At 38.6% G+C, this 12,603-nt stretch overlaps 1 long non-coding RNA gene across 2 annotated transcripts in view; it reads right to left on the reverse strand.

Annotated features, from left to right (window-relative positions):
• The window catches only part of LOC122476598, a 52,184-nt gene extending 50,623 nt beyond the window's left edge, over positions 1–1,561 (reverse strand). For both annotated transcript variants that reach the window (XR_006295534.1, XR_006295533.1), the window contains exon 1: positions 1,371–1,561. This is a non-coding gene — a long non-coding RNA (uncharacterized LOC122476598). The remainder of the gene's footprint in view (positions 1–1,370) is intronic.
• Positions 1,562–12,603: the final 11,042 nt, after the last annotated feature.

Below are 12,603 nucleotides of genomic sequence, written 5' to 3' on the forward strand. Positions count from 1 at the left end.
AGTCACACAGCTTGCAGGTGGCACAGCCAGAATATGAACTCGGGTCTGGCTTCAAAGTCCCTGCTCTCCTCACTACAATGCTATCACAGCAGAAGGAGCCCAATGAGCTCACCACCTGTCTCTGAGCAAAGGGCACTTCAGGCCTTCCCGTGTGGCTGTTTCCAACAGATCGATGGAGGTCACAGTGTAGACATCACCTGTGCCATCTTTGTTGGCCCACAGACATACATCCTAATTATGTTGTCCTGAGGGAGGATCATTATGCACTTTTCCTACCACTGAACAAGGAGAGGGGGATCAAAGGACAGCTGAGTCCTCACAGATGATCCCTATTTATTGTACCTATTCCTCTTTCTCCATCCAAAAACCTCTTTCCTCCATGTTACCCCCATACATCCCAATTAAACAGAAAGCCATCATCAATTTTTTTGCTATCTCTTACAAGAGGAAAAAAAAAGGCTAAGGAAAACATTTTATTGCAAAGGCCAAACAGCATTTGCTGCAATCTGCTTATTTCAGCACAATCCTCTAAGTGCTGTTTTATTTGCCCTAAACAAGCTTGATATACAACACAGTCATAACCTTAATGATATTTCAGCCAGTTAATCATTCATTAGGCTAAGTCAGAACAGTCTTCTGCAAAGTTTGTATTCCCATTTTCAGGTTGGCCAAACTGACCTCTTTTAGAACAGACTGCTTTCTTCTTGAAATATATAATGTATTATTCCCAAGTGGAGATTTTAACTATCATGGAATAGTGCGGTATTTACTGATACTTCACTCTATATTCGCCAACTACAATTATATCCTTCATTTTACAAGCTGTTTGCCAGGACAATTCCATGACAGAATCCATTCCTCCATACTAGGGCAAGGTTCCTTGGAAGCACTAACTTAGGGGTGCAAATTGCCAGCCAGAGCAAACAATCTGGAATGGAATAGGAGAAGAGCATTTGTAGACAGCCCAGGGTATTTTTGCCATGGCCTAGACAGATGTAGGAAGGAACACTTACTCTCATCTTTGTAAGCTGATTTTACTGTAGCCATTTGGTCAGCAAATCTAAATTCGGAAATTCGCCTAAGGAATAAAAATGGGTATACACTGCAAGAGTGAGGCATCAGCCTCCGGGATACAATGTGTACTTACTAAGAACCATCATAGGGTGCTCTGTCTTCAATGGGCAGAATATATGGGTCTGAGAAATAAAGAGTAAAGGTAAAAGTTGCCCTATTGCCACCACTTCCCACCCCAACTCTGGCCTCTATGAGTTAGGAAATCCTATTTCCCCAGAGGCCAATAGGCAAGAAAGAAGTTACCATCCCGGCAGGAATAATTAACCCAGGGTAACAAAAGATAGGGTTGTTCTTACACCATTGGAGCAGGAAGAAATATCTTTGGTACCCAGATTTATCCACTGGAGCATCTTTTAGTATTTCTTTGCCAAATTTCAGAAGAAAATGGGTAAGTACAGCCACCACAGTGTGAGCCAGAGTCCTGGGCTTCTCAGGGAAAGCCCCTAAGGCAAGGCAAATCTAGAATGAGAAACAGAAGACAGAGATTGTAAATTCTCATTTACAAGGATAAATTACATTTATCTCATTACAAGGACCCCAAGGATAGCTGCCCTCCTGGGGCTAAAAGTTCATCCCACTAACCTATTTTTCCTCAGAAAAAGAGACCAATCAGAATCCTAGAGGAGCTGTTCCCAGCTGAAGTAAATTTATTATATTAAGCAAGTTGACCCAAGCAGTGCAAGAGGTGGATTTTAGTGGATACCGTGGTGTACTGACAAGATTCATCTCCTACCAGAGCCACCTCCACCCGAACCCTGGCACACCAAGGCACACCAAGGCACAAGGCACTCACTGTCCAGGCTGTCCCGACTGTTGATTGCTGACAATGTCAGCTCACAGCTGGGCCAATAAATTGTCCCAGGCTGAAGGTCAAGGTTACACTCTCTCTCCAGGGGCAGCCTGCATCCTATCACCGGACAATGAGGGTTCGAACAAAGACCCAACCCCCTTGTCTGAGTGAGGTACAACTCTGAAGGGCTATTCCAGTTCCAGACTTCCTCAGAGGATTGGCCAAGGACTTTGCTGCTTTTGCATAGCAGACTAAGTTCCTCCCCCACCCCCCACCCCACCCACCCAGTCCTGCTGCCTTCACTCACTCACAGGTGGTTACCCAAGGGCACTCCCCAATAAACTGCACTGAATTATCTGTTTTCAAGTCTGTTTTTCAGGGAACCCAACCTAAAATGAATGTGAATAGTGGCAATTCTTAAATGAAGGGGTTATTGAAGGTTACTGTCTCCTTTTTGCATATCTGCATGTTCAGATTTTCAACAGTAAACATAAATTATATCTGTAGTAAGAGTTACATGTGCATACATACACACTGCATATATATAAAGTTTCTTAGAGTCTCTAAGTGCAGAGGAAAACAGCCATTTTGGTGTGACCTACAACATACAAAATGAAGAGAAGACATTTGGAGGGAAGAATATTTCATCACACTGTCATCTGAATTTGCAATTTTCTAGTTATTGGTGTGTTTGAATAAGTATTTCATGTTCAATGACCAAAATGAAAAAAAAAAAGAAGAGGAGACAAAACCAATACAAATAGATTAAATATATTAGTGAAAAAAATCTTGGTAACAGACAAAAGAAAACACCCTAGAAACAAATAATTCACTGAAACGGATTCAAAATATAAATATGTATAGTATTATAATTAAAGAAATTATAGTATTATATATAATATATACATTACATGATATTATTATATACACTATATTACATTATATTTATACCACTATATTGTATATATTATTATAATTAAAGGAATTAAATTGCTCTTTTAAAATTTTCCCATAAAGAAGAAAAAAAGATCTGTCAGGCTTAGATAGGTTTACAATAAGTCTCGTCAAATTTTTAGAGAAAAATAATTATTGATGAAAATGAGGTCTACAGCAATCTTATATACACTGGTTTAGGGAGATATACGACTCCGAAAAAGGTATTTGGTATTATTTTCCCTCATTTTTTAAATCCATTTTAAGGTGTGTGTGTTTTTTTTTAAACTAAGTTTTAGATGCACATTTGGTCCCCCAACAGCTTCTTAGGATGTTTATGAAATAATTTTTTTTTACCAATAACTTTTTATTTATTCATTGGATTTTCCCAGGGTAAAAAGAGAAGGGGAAAGGGTCAGCATGCGTGTTACAAAACAATAGCAAATGGGAAAGGAAGTACCCGGCACAGCAAAATCAGCCACATAAACACCCCCAGAGATGTAGTCACTAAAGACCAAGGGGGCTCAGTCTCCTGCAGTTCAGAAATGAGGGGAAGGGATCAGGGAAAGAACAGATAGGTACAAGCTTTCCTACCCCACCCCACCCCCATAAGTTCAAGATTTGACACAAAGCTTTGGTTTCTAGCAGTAAACATGGAGTTCATTAGTTCATCTCCTATTTAACAATCTTGTGGCCACTTTGACATATGTTTCTTGCACCTGCATAAAAGTTCCTGAGTGACTTGGATTATACATTCATCTTCCCTTCCTTGGCCTCCAGACCCTATTTCTACATGGAAGGCTCCCCTCATTGCTTCTGCTTCTCTCTACCCTAAGATTAGAGATTAAAGTAGAGTTGATCCATCCAAATACAAGTGTATTAGTATGAATCACATCAAGGAATGGTCTTGACACAGGATACTAGGAACGAGAAATGGAGTGTTTACAGCTTTTTCATGGTTTAAAGGTGTATGGGGGGCGGCTTTTTGGGGGAGGAGGATAGGGTAGGAGTCCAGTTTTTAGGATAGAAGATCTTGCCCAAAATAGGAAATAGGGGAAGGAAACGCAAAAGAAAGGATGGTTCAAGACCACCACATTTTAAGACAGGTCACCAAGCTGTGTTCCAGATTCTCTTCCTGTGAAATAAAATTTTTGAGATGTGAGGAAAACATCTGTAGTCTATCCCAATATTCAGTTATAGTTTGGATAGGCTAGAATTCAAAATTAGAAAAATAAGCAATAATCTTGTTCATATTTGGAAGGCAATGCTCTTTGATCATCTAACTTCCAGGATGCTGTTGAGAAATGTAAACCCATTATGGCTGTGATATGGATGTCACCTGTCCTTGCCATCTCACCCTATCCCCCCAAATCACAGCAATTTAGAAAATTCTTTCTTTTTCCCCACATACATGAAATTTCACTTTGTGCCTGAGTGTTGTCCCATTTTCACCCACTCTACTAAGCACTTGGTGAGCCTGTTCAACGTAGAAAATAATCAGCCTTCAATTTGGGGGATTTTCTTGTGACTTACCTGTCTTATGATTGATTTCCTGTCTTCTGTTTTCCATTTTCACATTCTGAACTTCTGTTTCTCAAATGTCATAACTCCTGGACTACTCCTCTAATTTCCTTATCTTTTCTTTGTATTTTTAATGTTTTCTGGGGTGTTCTTTTATCATCCAACTCTTTTATTAAGTATTTCATTTCTTCCATCATATTTTTAATTTCTAAGAGCTGTTTCTGGTTCTGTTTAATTTTCACGGCATCGTTTTTGTTCCAGAAAAACATATATTCTCTTACATCTCTGAAAATATTAATGATAGGTACAGTTCTATTTTTATTTTTGAGGTTTTATCCCTCCCACATATATATAAAATAATTTCATCCATTTATTTTGCTCTTTCTTCCATATTAGATATTTCTTTTCTCAAATGTCTCCTTGATTAAATGTTCATTTTTAAAGGTCTATGACTAAAGTCCTGGTGAGCTTGTCAACTGTGAACTTCCCTGTAGCGTGACCTAGGTGGGCCATATATTGGGGAAGGTGCAATGTCATTTTCTTTACATCTTTCTACGGACTGGTCAGATCCCCCAGAGAAGACTCTTCCAAAATCTTGTATAGAAAGCAAAGGCCTGGCTTCCAGTGTTCTAAAAAGTGAATAAGGTGGATCTCTCAATATTTAAAAGGCACACATTCAATTAATCTTCCTATTTCTTTACAGTATCTGTGTCCTCAACTGTATCTACTTATCCTCAGTCATATTCTGTTTTAGCTTCTCTGGAGAATAATTCTGCTGGGTGTGAGGGATAATTACTCATGGGTTAGTACAGAGAAGGTGATTTGAGAATTTCACTGCTTTTTAAAACACTTTCAATCAATTCACCATCTTTCAGCTAGCTCTTTTTATCCCATCTTCCAGAGATACCTATTATGGAGCCTTTTGAAGATTCTGCAGTATACATTAAGTTGGTCTGACCCCTCACCCTATCTTAGGTTTGGCTTTCTCAGTTCTACCAAGTAATTTACCATTCATCCATCTACTTTACCGATTTAAAAATTTTATTGATACTGTCTCGTCTTCTTTTTTCCCCATCGCTGTGGATTTTTGCCTTCTTAAAAGCTTTAGTGAGATTTTAAAAGGAAATAAAAGTAGACACATGTATTAGGACTACTTTCTTTACTAGGAAATGTGACTTTAAAAAAAATGAAGATGCACAGAGTCTATTACTCAGTAATTTCACTTCTGGGTAAACTCTTGACATGTGTACCAGGAGAGATGTACAGAAATATTCATAGCAGTATTAACATATCAATAAAAAGTAACTCATGGATGAATCTTAAAAACATAATGGCTTGTTGTTTAAAAGTTACAGAAACATATATACAGTATAAATTTGTTCAGTTGAAAAACATTAAAAAATCCTAAAAATGTATTGTCAGTTACTAGTATCTTTAATATAATAAAACCATTTAAAAAAGCAAAGCAATGATAAACATAAAAAAATCAAAGCAGTAGTTACCTTTGGTTGGAGAGAAACAGAATTAAAGTTGGGAATGAAAATGAGCTTCAACAGTATTGACAATTGTTAGAGTCCCCACAAGCAAACCCTGATGTGAGAACTTAAGTGTAAGTAGCTTATCTTGGAAGGTTATCCCAGCAAATACTGGTAAGAGAGTAGAGAAGTAAGATGGGAAGGGAAGGAAAGGCAAAGAAAGGAAGTGAACACAGGGTAAGTTATAAGCAGATTCTTACTGTGGACAACTGAGGCTCAGTATCACTGGGGACCTCTTGAAGACTGTATAGAATACAAGTCAAAGTCATCCTACCTGTGGGACAAAGAAGTTTAGATATCTAGCTCCCAGCTCCCACCCATTATTAGTTGAGGTATGCTCCTGATGGTCTTAACTCCCCCTATGTCCAGCATGCCCTGCTTCTGGGGCTGAGCATCTTTCTTGACCAGAGGAAAGCCTGCAGGCAAAGCATCTCAGGTGCTTAAAACAGAGAGCCATCAGTGCTTTTGAGGAATAGTGAGCACTGAGGGGGTAAGCCTGCCACAGTACTATTCTAGTTTTTCAACTAGGAGTGGCTAAAATGGGATTTATTTGGTTATTCTTCATACTATATATATGAAATGTATTCTTTCATATCAATGCTAATGTTAATTAAGAATATTAAGTAAACTTTTACATATGTCTTGAATTCCCATTTTCTTCTTTGGGCAATGTTTGTTAGAAATGTGAACTTCAAAATATGTTTCATTTTCACTGACCTTCTGCTCATTTGCAGTAATGGGGTCACAGATTCCCTGGTGTCATTGGGCCCTAATTCATTCTCTGAACAAGCTGGTCTTTCACTGAAGGAGGGCCATTGTAATTCAGTGTAAATATGGTCATTTATAAAGCAGCAGGAACTGATTTGCAAGAACTCTTCAGACAGTATATTTTAGGAGAGCAACATGGTGTGAAATTCAATTCAATTCATGTCTCTGTTTTTGTATTATATGGATAATTTTTACATAGTAAGATTTTGGCTTTAGGGGTTTTAGAACTCGTATACCATGGGCTAAAACAAGTTTTTGGATTATAATTAACTCAAATCCCAATTATGCTATTCCAAGCAAGAATGGTTCTTTATAATCCTCTTTTCTGGGACCAGAATATTACAGTTTAGTTTCTTGAGCCAGATGCATTTTAGGCTGTGCTTATGGAGCAGGGCCATTTAACTGACCAAGACAATAATAGCTAACAACTGGATGTTTTATAGAATAATACATTGCTGTTGGACTCAAGGGGGAAACTTACTAATTTGTATTGGGTTACACAAATAGGCCAAAGGTGCTTAACTGATTTTAGAGAATTATCTCTGACAACTCAAAATCATTGGAACCAACATCTCTCTATGAAGTCAGTTACAGAGACAACAAAGTATTTATTGACTAAATTACCCTTCTAATACATCAGCTTAAAAAAAACTCTGAAAAGAGGTTTAAAAAAATCTCAGTGCCTACCATGACAGGCATAACTGTATTCTGTGGCACAAAGTTTGACTTAATCCGCTAAGTGAAAACAATTTCCTCTAAGGCAGCTGAAGGGTAATAAAAACACTCTTTACAAAGGAAGTGACAATTATTAGCTTGAAGGTCCTTAGTTTTTCTCTGAACAAGACAGTCTCATCAGTCTACCTCTGAAAGCAAGTCTCTATTTACACCGACAAGAAACTGATCAGAAATTATGGGATGAGCTGTTTCAGAACAGCTCATAAAAAATGGACTCTATAGAGGTGGAGATGTAAGCAGAAGAGAGCAGTTGGTAACATGACATGTTTTAGGGGACATTTCTAACAGGAAAGTAAAATACACTGTGACTCCCTTTAATTTTACACATCAATCTAGCCTCAAGGCCTACTTGGTGAGGCAGACAAATTTAGTATTCCTTTTGTAACTGTAAATGCATCTCTTAAAATGAATTAGTTATTAGCTTTTGAAAAATTATTTAAAAAAATTTTTTTAACGTTTATTCATCTTTGAGAGACAGAGAGAGACAGAGCATGAGCGGGGAAGGGTCAGAGAGAGGGAGACACAGAATCTGAAGCAGGCTCCAGGCTCTGAGCTGTCAGCACAGAGGCCGACGCGGGGCTTGAACTCACGAAATGTGAGATCATGACCTGAGCCGAAGTCAGATGCTCAACCGACTGAGCTACCCAGGCGCCCCTGTCTTTTTTTTTTTTTTTAAGTTTTATTTATTGAAGTGATCTCTACATCCAACATGGGACTCAAACTCATGACCCTGAGATCAAGAGTCATATGCTCTTCTGACTGAACCAGCCAACCTCCCTGAAGATTGTCTTTATTCTCCTTCATATCCAACCCCAGTAAATAAGTGGATGGATTGATGGGTGGATGGGTAGGTAGATGGACAGATGGATAACTAATTTAAGTTGGAAGGTTTGACCATATGACAGTACACAAAATACATTTCAAAGGGAGTTGTTAGACCCCAGAGCCTAAATTTAAACATAGGTATGAAAGATGATGGCAATGGAGAGAATTTTTTGAGGATTATTTCATTGGAAAGAGAGATGTATTGTGGGTGAACAATGATACAAGTTGTTTGCGGTGCACCTCATGACGATCACAGAATTCAGTAAGGATCTCCTGCACTAACCCTGTCTTCATCGAAAACTTTGAGATCTTGCCCATCATATTTTTTGCATTAGTATTTATTTTTTAAGTGTTTCACTAAAATATTGTTTATCTTGATTGCTGAGCTTTTTGGCATCCCCTTTACTTTTGCTCTTAAGGTGAGTGCCTTACTGGCTTCACCCTAGTCCCAGTCCTGATTGAGGGGGACCAGGTGATGATGTCTGACCATCACCTGTGCCTCTAAAGCAGCCTATTACAGCAGGATAGAGGTCGATCGCCAAGGAAGGTACTACTCCCTCCTCTCATAGTGGGTCAAAAGTGTGGGAATTCTAGGAACTAGATGAAAACTAATGGTAGGAATAGTAGCCTGGGGTCATTTAAAAAGGTATCCTGTCCAAGAGGATAGTCTGAGAGAATTGAGGGCGACCTCAGAGCTGGCAGGGCAGAAGCCGAGGGGCACTAAGAGTGACCCAACTGAAGGTAAGGCACTGCTACATCTGGAGAGTGAGACTGAGGTCTGCCTCTCTACCCTCCACTCTACTCTCTATCCCTAGAGGTGACAAAGCAAGAAGATTTAAGGCATAATCTCCCCAGAAGACTGCCGGCCTGCCTGCAGCCAAGCCCTAGAACGAAGGTAGGGTGTAGAAGAGAAGCCTTAACTTTGAACGAAGAGTAAAGTATTCTTAATATGTTAGACAAAACATTCCTAAAAACTGAATTAAAACTATAATTTTGATATTAAAGTGGCCTTAGGACTCAAGGCCCTGTTGTAAAACTCCAGGAGCATTATTCCCATTAGAATCTATTGGAGCTAAACTCCAGGAGACTCATTTACAAAAATTACAGTGCAAATGGTGCCCCCTGGAGTTGTGTGAATTGGAGACTATGATAGAACATTTTATTACTTGAATAGGCAGGAAAAACAAGGGACTGACTGGGTTTTTAAGCAAGCACAGGAAAAAACTTCTCCCAGTGAAAGATAAAGACAAAAATAAATTTGCATTTCAGTTAAACTCCGTAAATTGTGCTCATTCAACTTATGGTTACAGAAGGATGAATAGAGGAATGAATGGATGAATAAACAAGCAGATTGTAAAAGGCCAATTTAAGTTATTGAAGAGCGTAATTCTATTTAAATTAATCTGTTTCTTTAACAGGGAGATGATTTAAGAAGCAAATTCCTATTGAAAAGGGTATAAACATTCATTGGGGGCAAATTTCAATGTCTGACTGCCTGATGTTATTTAGGGACTTTATCTGTATTTCAAAGGTTGGCCTTCCAGATAGATTAGCTCACTGAAAAGAGAAGCCTGTACCCTGATGCCCTTGTGAGATACTATACACATCTGGTACAGCTGGCATCTGCTGTTTGCTCATCAGTCTCTGACAGCCACCTGGGGCATTCCCACATCACTGTGGTTCTCTTTTTTCCAGGCTCACTTTCCTTATTTTCAGTTCTCATTTCTCAGCAAGGTTACAACAATATTTAATTAGCCTTTTCTCCCAGATGAGTCCCTCAAATCCCTCCCACATTTGGTGCCAGATGAAACCTTCTAAAGTACAAACCTTGATCAAATGAAGATACGTGCATGGGTATCTACACACACAGCAATTTATATGAGTATACACATATCCATGCTTATGTGTACATACACATACATATGTATACTAGAAATGATAAAAATATATACATACACATATGTATGTGTACAAACGTACATATAAACTTAAAACTAGATGAATAATACATAAATATTACATTAACTATGTACAGTTGGTAGAATTATAAGTCCTTGATCAATATTTTTTCTTTATGCCTTTTTGTATTTTCTAAGTTATCAGCATTCACTGCTCATTAACCTATAATTTAAAATTTTTTTCTTAGGGATGTAGAGAAATTTTTAAAAATTTTAAAAATATTTATTTATTTTTGAGAGAGAGAGCCTGAGCAGGGAAGGGGCAGAGAGGGAGAGAGGGGGGTGGGGGACAGACGATCTGAAGTGGGCTCTGTGCCAACAGCAGCGAGCCTGATGCAGGGCTTGAACTCATGAACCGTGAAATCATGACCTGAGCCGAAGTTGGACACTCAACCAACTGAGCCACCCAGCCACCCCTGATGTAAAGGAACATTTAATGAAATTGAAAAATGTTGACAGGGTTGTTAATTTTTAAAGATTTGTATAAGCCCACGTATTTGTGTAAAATGTATATTTCATATGAATGAATGGTGTGTGTGTGCTAGTACTGACTACCATGGGAGACAACACCTTGAGTAATTTTTATTTTTCTTTGTTCTTAGCTATATTTTCAAAAATTTCTATAGTGATATATACAGTCATGACAGTTTCCCCAGTAAGTGTGAGTCTCTGTGGCAAGGAGGCAAAGCTATGCTAGAAGGTATAGCAAAGTCAACTGATGCTTTTCCTAAAACTGGTAACATTTTCTTGATTTCTAGAGGATTACTTCTGCCACGCCTAAAAAGTAGTGCTTTGGCAACACTATTCTTTCACTCTGAGATAAGTTTGCTTCATTTCATCAAGGAGCCAAAGTCTCTGTAGTATTCTGCCAACCAGAGAGCTTTGAAGCCTATTATCTACAATTAATTTTCCTCTGAAAAGCCTGCAAATGGAGGCTCCTTAATTAGGCTGAAAAACAGGGAGGGAGTCAAAATATTACACTGGGTAAACCCATGACCCTAGTACCAAAATAGAAGGCAGTAGGGTATGGTTCACTATTAAACAACCTGCTAGCTAGTCAAACACTCACATGCTGAACCCAGGCTAGGAAACAAATGACACTTCTAAATGGGCAACAAAGTCTTTAATTAGGATACATATGCTTATTTTGTACATATTTTGTACCCATTTTGTATTGTCTCTGCCCTCAAATCTGAAAATCTCTTAGAAGAAACAAGTTAATATATACTACAATCAGTACAGTACGTGTAAAGAAAAAGGGTTATTATGATGGCAATACCGAGCACAGGCAAAGAGCCCAGCAGGAAGGAGGAAGGCAAGGCAGCTCGTTAAACAGGTGACACTGAGCTGATTCTTCAATGCTAAGTGGGTGTTAGGCAGAAAGAGTATGGGGTAAGACGTGGGATTTGCATGCAGAGTTAGGAAGATGTACAAAATACAGAGATGTGAGACATCATAGCACTTTGGATGGGGGAAGAGTAAAGCTGGGTGAACAGAAGTAAGGAATATAGAATTTTATGCTGATGGCAAAACAGAATCACTGAATGGTAATAGGCAAAGACAGGACATGGCCAAATGTGCATTCTATGAAGATAATTCTCTGGACAAAATAAATTCTGAGAGACTGAAGGAGGGGAACACCATTTAGATTATTGTAGTAATCTAGGTGAGAAATAGTGGCTATTGGAAAATACAAAGAGGGGATACATTTAAGTGATAATAGGGAGTAAAAGTTAATTTGTTGATAAAATGTAAAGCCAAGAATAGAGGAGAGGGAAGACTTTAGAATTATCCCTAGGATGGCAGGACCAAGCACTCACGTAGGAAATATAAGAGGAAAAAACAAGGGTGATTGGAAAATTAAGCTCTTTTCTGGTTGTGTGGAGTCTGAGGTGCTGATAAAGCATGCAGGTAGAGAAACCTTGTCAGGAATAGGTACCCAGTAGGAGAGAGATCTGGGTTGTAGCTCTAAATTTTGGAGTCACATAGATAGAAACTCAAGACATGGAAATGAAAATAGATCTTAAGATGCAACATTTTTTTTAATTTTTATTTTTTTATATTTATTTATTTTTGAGAGACAGAGATGAGCAGAAACTGGGGAGGGACAGAGAGAGAATGAGACACAGAATCTGAAGCAGGTTTCAGGCTCTGACCTGTCAGCACAGAGCCTGACGCAGGGCTAAAACTCACAGACCATGAGATCATGACCTGAGCTGAATTCAGACGCTTAACCGACTGAGCCACCCGGGTGCCCTAAGATGCAACTATTAATATAAGGTGACAAATGAGGGAGAATTGCCCGTGGAAGAGCCTAAAAAGGAGCATTCAGATTAGTAAGATGAATATCAAGAGAGAATAAAGTCAGGAAAAGAAAAGGAGAAATTCCAAAGGCGGAAGAGTCAATGGTCTGGAATGCTGCAGTGACATAAAGGCCAAGATGTGTGCATAGTGTTTGGCAACA

The sequence above is a fragment of the Prionailurus bengalensis genome, chromosome B1, assembly GCF_016509475.1.
Source record: "Prionailurus bengalensis isolate Pbe53 chromosome B1, Fcat_Pben_1.1_paternal_pri, whole genome shotgun sequence".
NCBI classification, from domain to species: domain Eukaryota; kingdom Metazoa; phylum Chordata; class Mammalia; order Carnivora; family Felidae; genus Prionailurus; species Prionailurus bengalensis.